General features: G+C 30.9%; 1 protein-coding gene across 5 annotated transcripts in view; it reads left to right on the forward strand.

The window, feature by feature from the left end:
- Window positions 1-6,436, forward strand: part of rdgB (retinal degeneration B) — a 184,052-nt gene that overhangs the window by 101,234 nt on the left and 76,382 nt on the right. Inside the window, exon 1 of one of the 5 annotated variants that reach the window (XM_014438160.3) lies at window positions 6,327-6,397. The exons of the other annotated variants lie outside the window; for them this stretch is intronic. The gene's annotated coding sequence lies outside the window, so the exon portion shown is untranslated. Of the gene's footprint in view, window positions 1-6,326; window positions 6,398-6,436 lie in introns of those variants that run through there. 5 annotated transcript variants of the gene reach the window in all.

Genomic DNA, 6,436 nt, shown 5'->3' on the forward strand with positions numbered 1-6,436 from the left:
AGGGAACATTCTAGATACGTATTTGAAAGAAAAAATAAATTATTTACCAAACCCCAATATAATGAGCGGTAAGGAAGTCGTGATCGTGGACAGACCAGATAATTTTGCCAGTAATTGTGGATATGTTCTTAACCTCAAGCTGTAGACATTAGAAGTTCAAGCTCTTTCTTGTCACATTTCTTTCTCGCTTTCTTTTTGTACATATATGAAAGGAGGAGAGTAAAAAAAGAAAGAGAAAAAACAAAAAAGAACTCAGCCTTGAGGAGAGAAGAAGGTCGGAGCCGAGTGGCCATGGTTGCCAATTCTCCAGTTGGAGTTATATGGCTTCTCTCATATCAAACTCTTTATTTAAAACACCTTTCTAAAAATGAAAAGATAAAATATTGTTTATTTTAAATATCATAAAAACTACTATTCCTATGAAGATAAACATCATGTACTACTTTACAGTTCATTTAACTAGCTTTAATTTGAATGCTGGCAGACATCTGTACGTCTTATGGTTTCTGAGATGTATTTTTTCATAATTTAAATTATTTACCCGAACAGCTTGAAATCAACGTTTTGTGAATTTATTTTATAGAATATCATGAAAACTACTATTCCTACGAAGACAAAGGTCATAAATTCTTTATAGTACATTAAACTAGCTTTAATTTGATTTCTAATAGACCTCTGTACGTCGATTGGTTATTGAGATATAGATTTATCAAAATATATTCACTATGCACTAATTTTTCAGTGTATTGTTTATGAAATATTCCTTTTTAAAAGCCTATATCTCGTGAACTATTGAATGTAAATAACTCTATTTGGTCCAATATTTTAGTAAATTTATTCTACTTTAAATGACGTTCTGTTAGTTATGAGAGATAGTTGACCGTGGATGATGAACGAGGAGATGATGGTTGGGGGTGGGGTCAATGATAAACACAAATAAGTTGGATTAACCTATTTTTAATTTGTCAACGTTTCGGCTAGAGTTTCTAGCCTTCTTCAGGGCTAAAAACAGAACATGATAACAATCACAGTAAGTATAAAAAAATAAAAAAGAAAGTATAAAAAGAATAATTTTACATATAAAATGAATAATTTTACAAAATAGAATTAATAAAATGAAGTGATGAGAGAAGCGGAAAATAAAATGTATACAAAGGTAATTGAAAAAGTGGGTAAAATAACATAATTAAGGAAATGAAATAAAAATGAAGTTATATAATGCAAAGAAGTATGAACCATATTAGTTATTATTAATTTAAAAATTGAAATATGAAAAGAAAATAAAAATTGAGAGGAAGAAAATATATGTAACAATAATAGATGATAAAGAGGCAAAATATCATCAGGGAAATATCAAAATTCATATCCTTAATTATTTTACCCCCTTTTTCAATTATCTATGTATACATTTTATTTCCCGCTTCTCTCATCACTTCATTTTATTAATTCTATTTTGTAGAATTATTCATTTTATGTGTATAATTATTCTGTTTATACTTTCTTTTTTATTTTTCTATCCTGATGAAGACCTGAGACTCAGGTCGAAACGTCGGCATAAAATAAATAAATATGGTTTTGTTTATTTATGTTGTTCTTTGCTGACCGCACCCCCCGACAAACTTCTCCAATCATTAATCTACGGTCAACTATCTACACCTCATTATGACGTTCTGTAAGGTTTTTTAGCGTTGTTGCTAATTTCAAAGATATTTAGCTTCGAATGAAAAATAATTTTTTTTAACTTTTTGAAACAGCAGACATTTCTTAATTTCTTCCCCTTCCTATAAATGGTAGACTCGTTAATTTTGACTATTAATTATACATAGTTTTCATTAAAGTAATAAAAAATTGGGGTAAAATAACTGCCTTTTTTCTCCTCTTGTACTATAATGTCATGGGATATATTATAAAATTACACGTATCCTATATCTCTAGCTAAATTAGAGACGTTTCTGTATTAGTTTCCAATCCCATTGTTCTCTTTTTTGGCCCATTTTGAGGACTTAACAGCTCTGTTATTCTAAAACTAGGGGATATACCTCAATAAAATTTCTGAATTAGGTTTTTTAGTTTTAAATAGTTTTAATGATATATTACAAAATTAATACTTTTATTATTTATTGATAGATGTTACAATCTGCCACACAGTTGTGGGCAATAGGTAATAGTGATGAATGATCTCATACATACTACAATAAAATAAAAAAAATAAAAAAATAAATTTAAAAAACTCTCTTAAAATATATACAAACAAAAGAATAAACAAAATGAACATAATCAAACTATCTGTATGAAAAATAAATACAATAAATAATAAGTACAATATTTACACATTAATGATATAGGTCACCGAATTTAAAAGTATTTTTAACGTTTTGTAAAAGCCGCCATTTTTTATTCCCCCTTAATATGGTTGGCAATTTCAACAATTTTGACTTTAACAACATATATATTTATTATTAAAATAAAAAATTTTTTTTTTTCGATCGCACACTCTCTGACACATCTTAAATTAATGTGTAATTAATGTTACAAAAAATAAATCAGTGTAGTGCCTGAAGATCCTAAATCGACCTTAAAGGAAGATTGAGATGAGTCCAGTAAACAGTTGGATTTAGTTGATGCCTTCTCCTAATTGGGAGCTTGGTCGCAATTATCTTGGTAATTGCCCCGCCTAAGCTACAATTATTTACTTGTCCATGATTGTAAACATTATTCCTAATACTGAACTCAACAATTATGTAGTTTCGGTTTATTATTATTTTCTAGTTTTTTTTTTTTTTACTTAAAAAACGATTTATCATTAGCTTTGAATGAAAAATTCATCGTTCTATGATAGAATTGGTGATTGCAAATTAAAATTAAATGTGTGCCGATACATCCCATGAAGGGACAGAGGTGGAGTACTTTGAAAAGAAGTACTGTTACTGGACAACGGTTGTGCAACTAGGTAATTTGGTCAGAATCACGTTTCACCGGTAGATTTTTACCCAATTAATGGAGGCTGGGTAGACCCCAAAGGGCTCCCGAAACCACAGCTACAATGAAACAGAAACCAATCAATGAAACAGAAAATAATTAATTACCTACTATAAAAGGATTCTAACTGGGATTCGGAATTTGTAACAAACTGCCTTACCCGCTATCCGTTACCCGTAATCATAAATGCTTATGTTAAAAAATCACTTTGTATACTCATGTATAAACTTGTTTTGTTATTTGCAATTTTCACTTTAAATTTAGGCAAAGTTCATCGAAATGTATTGAGCCGTTCCACATTGCCATGAAACCCCAAAAAAGCGGTAAATCCTCCTCCTCCCTCCTATTCTCCCCCGTTTTTAAAACTTCTTTTTCCTATACTAATGAAAATACATGTATGTTAAAGGTATTTATTGTGTATACTATGTATAGGTAAGTAAAAGTATAAATATGATTTCGTTTTCATACATACGTTCCCAAGTTTTGGGTAAATTGGTGGGCTTGTGGTTAAAGTTAAAGTTATCGCTATTTTTGTTATTTTCGATAATACAAAAAAATAAATAAATAAAAATTGTATTAATTATTTTATATATGCTTGTTTGAGAGTGGTTTAGTTAAAAACAATTTTGATCCTTTTTTTCTCTCAACTTTAATTCTTGAAAATTGTTTCAACGTCTTGGCCCTCAGGATACTACCTTCAATATTGATGTAATTTCTTTTTCAAAATCTTAAAACTGCAGGCTAATTGCCGTTGTCCCATTATAACATTCTTAGATTTTTTAATTTATTTAATGTAATTTACAACTACACAAAATAATACAATAGGTATATATGTTGTATGTTTCATATACACTTGAAAATCTTGGGAAGGAACCACCCATTGGTGGTACTTCAAACATTAATTTAAATTAGAAGGTCCCGTGGCCATCTTCTTTTCAGACGCCTCGGAGGATTATCAGGGATTGTTAAGGATGAAAGATTAAGAATAAATGGGTTTGGATGGTTAAGGAGTTTGGAATGAAAAGACGCATATCTGTTTTGGGTCAAATCTGCAACGAATGGGATGTTAAGGTCTTTGTGAATGAGTTTATTTGTAACGTAATAACGAGCATCAAGGATTTTATGTAGGATTTTGGATTGTAACGATTGGATACGGTAAGATTTTGATGGTTTGGTGGAGCCCCAGAGCTCAATTCCATATGTCCAAATTGGTCTGATTATCGTAGTGTATACTAATTTTTTGTAGTGAATGGGAAGTTTAGAGCGTTTGTCAAGTAAGTGTTGTAGCAATCGGAATCTACGAGCAGTTTCTTGTCGTTTCAGTTTTGTGTGTGGATTCCAAGTAAGTCTCTTGTCAAGATGGAGTCCTAAGTATCGAATCTGTTCAACAGGCATTAGAGGTGCATTTAGAAAGGATACTGTAGGACAGGAGGCCAGAGGCTTATGACGGAGAGTAAAGGTGATCTGGTGGGATTTGTCAGGATTTATTTTGATTCTCTAGTTTTTACACCATTCTTCAATAGATGTTATGTGTGCCTGTAGTGTTTGTGATGCATTAGTTGGGTCGTTGTTTACAGAAAGTATACATGTGTCATCAGCGTATTTTTGTTAGGTGGGTTGGGATAATAGCTGTATAAACCGTACAAAGAATGGGACTTAAGATACTACCTTGAGGAACACCGAGGGACTGAGAAAAGAAAGATGAGTAGGCTAGGTTATGATTTACTTTAAAGGTTCTATCAGTGAGGTAGGAGCGGATTATAAGGAAATATGTTGGGGGTAGGAATTGACAAAGTTTGTAGAGCAGACCTTTTCTTAGATTTAAAACCTTTTTTACACAACACTTTTCTTCCTTCCTTCACTTATCATTTACACCTTAAAAACCTGAAGGCCCTGAGTGCGGAAACGTTGGAAAAATTTTAAAGAATAAAAGTTAAAAGGAGATTGAAGAGAAAAAAAGGATCAAAATTGTTTTTAAATTAAGAATAAAAATTTTATTATTCTGTTGATATAAAAATTAGTAATCTCGAACCGAGAATAGAAAATATAAATTTTTTTCCTGTAGAGAATACAACAGATTACGAATCCGTAAAGCAATCGGAAAAGATCTAGCGGTCTCCCTTTTCCGGTTCGATTCTGATGTCCTTTAGTTATTCATAAAATTGTTTAATGTATTTGAAATGTTGAATGAATACCTCTTTTCCTTGTTTCATATATACATATTTTATTTCAATGTAATCAAAACAACGTTTTGGGGTAGTCACCACAGCTTCAGGTTTCTAGAACAAATTCTCAAATAACATCACATGCTTATAACATTTACAATATATCACAATATTAATTTAATATTTTATAAACAAATTACCTGATTAACATCTCTATCTAATACAATATGTTATTCCTTATTGGTATCAAACTTGGTAATATCAACATATTATTGTCACTTATGAAAAATTTCTTTAATAATTTAACTATTACATTTTATAAATAAGGAGATAGTGTGTTAAAATATAACTGGTGTTGATACCAAATGGTGTCCAGATGGTACAGAACACCGTTCTCATCAGCCCTGACGAAGCCCTACAAAGTGGGACGAAACGTTGATTAACAATAAATAGTTCTTTGTTACTATTTTGAAACCTTTATTGACCGCCAGCCTGACTATCTTCCTACAATATACTTCATATTGTCAACTATGTTCTTCCATTACTTTTATTTAAATGATGTTCCATTAGATTTTCTAGTGTTGTATGGTAGTTTTAAAGGTATAGATCGACGAATGAAACAGCCGCCATTTTTTATTCCTCCCTAAGCATACTTTGCAGACTCATCAATTTCTACTTATAATTGTGCATAGTTTTCATTAAAGTAATAAAAAATTAGGATGAAATCATTTTTTCTTCTCTTTGTTATATATATGTATATATATATTTTTTTAATTGTTCAAAATACTAAAGTATTGATAATATCGATACTCGCAACTGTTTAATCTTAAACTCTCACTTAAGAAAATCACTGAATACGAGATAAACAGATTGCTGGATGAATGGAATCGACGGGGCAACGAGTCAAAAAACGGGACATTCTCGGGAAGTACGTCATTGGGGCTGCCTTGATAGGCGTCACTAGGAAAATATATCATATACGAGGAAATATTGTAAGGGAGGAGTTTTTACCATCTAAAAATTATTTTTAATTGATAATATTTTCGAAATTCCCCAGTTTGTCAGTGAGACAGTGAGGGAGACTTATTATTCTTTGCTTACTCAAAGGTAAATGTTGACAAACGGACGAAAATCCTTTCTAGTGAGTCATTGCGATAATATAATACCACTTTATCAACTTCCTTTCCTGATTCTTCCCGTCAGTATTAAATCTCGAGCCTCCGAACGTAGTTCTTTCATCATGTTTACTCTAGGTTAGTTCAGCAATTTTTTTTTTCTTTTCTTTTTTAAAT

The sequence above is a fragment of the Halyomorpha halys genome, unplaced genomic scaffold (genome assembly GCF_000696795.3).
Source record: "Halyomorpha halys isolate HHAL.00 unplaced genomic scaffold, Hhal_1.1 Scaffold53.1, whole genome shotgun sequence".
NCBI lineage: Eukaryota > Metazoa > Arthropoda > Insecta > Hemiptera > Pentatomidae > Halyomorpha > Halyomorpha halys.